Raw genomic sequence first — 1015 nt, 5'->3', positions numbered from 1 at the left:
AACTATGAATCTGTTTACATCAGTGCAAAAATATAATTTAATCAAAATAAACTATGTAACTATGATGGAATTCACAATCTTTTTTTTTTTAACTTGTCTTCTCTTACAATTCCTTACTAATTACTTAATTGAGTGAAATGAAAATATCCCATTTACCTATACGTTTTTCCCCATTCGTAGAAGAACAAACGATACATTTCTTTATCTATAAAGCCTTAATTTACATGGTAATCGCAAGGGAATAATTTTTCCCTTTTTCTTTTAATGATTTCCGCTCTCTTCCCCTTTCCCTCTTTCAAATAGGAAAGAATAGTTGAATGCAAATCACCCCTAAAGAGAGCTTAAGTTGAATAGTGTATTAAGTTTACCCCACTTGAAAATGTACTAGAAAACTCTCTCTCTCTCTCTCTCTCTCTCTCTCTTCTCTCTCTCTCTCTCTCTCTCTCTCTCTTAGAATAGTGTATCAAGTTTTACCCCACTTGAAAATGGACTAGAAAACTCTCTCTCTCTCTCTCTCTCTCTCTCCTCTCTCTCTCTCCTCTCTCTCTCTCTCTCTTAGAATAGTGTATCAAGTTTTACCCCACTTGAAAATGGACTAGAAAACTCTCTCTCTCTCTCTCTCCTCTCTCTCTCTCTCTCTCTCTCTCTCTCTCTCTCTCTCTCTCTCAAGTTTACCCCACTAGAAAATATACTAAAAAACTAACTGCATCTCTCTCTCTCTCTCTCTCTCTCTCTCTCTCTCTCTCTCCTCTCTCTCTCTCTCTCTCTCTCTATCAGAATAGTGTATCAAGATTACCCCACTTGAAAATGTACTAGAAAACTCTCTCTCTCTCTCTCTCTCTCTCTCTCTCTCTCTCTCTCTCTCTCTCTCTCTCTCTCTCTCTCAAGTTTACCCCCTTGAAAATATACGAGAAAACTCTCTCTCTCTCTCTCTCTCTCTCTCTCCTCTCTCTCTCTCTCTCTCTCTCTCTCTCTCTCTCTCTCTCTCTCAATACCTATCACATTTATCCATTCA

The sequence above is a fragment of the Palaemon carinicauda genome, chromosome 4 (genome assembly GCF_036898095.1).
Source record: "Palaemon carinicauda isolate YSFRI2023 chromosome 4, ASM3689809v2, whole genome shotgun sequence".
Taxonomy (NCBI): Eukaryota; Metazoa; Arthropoda; class Malacostraca; order Decapoda; family Palaemonidae; genus Palaemon; species Palaemon carinicauda.
The sequence above is the reverse complement of the archived record's forward strand: the minus strand, read 5'-3'. Positions refer to the sequence as shown.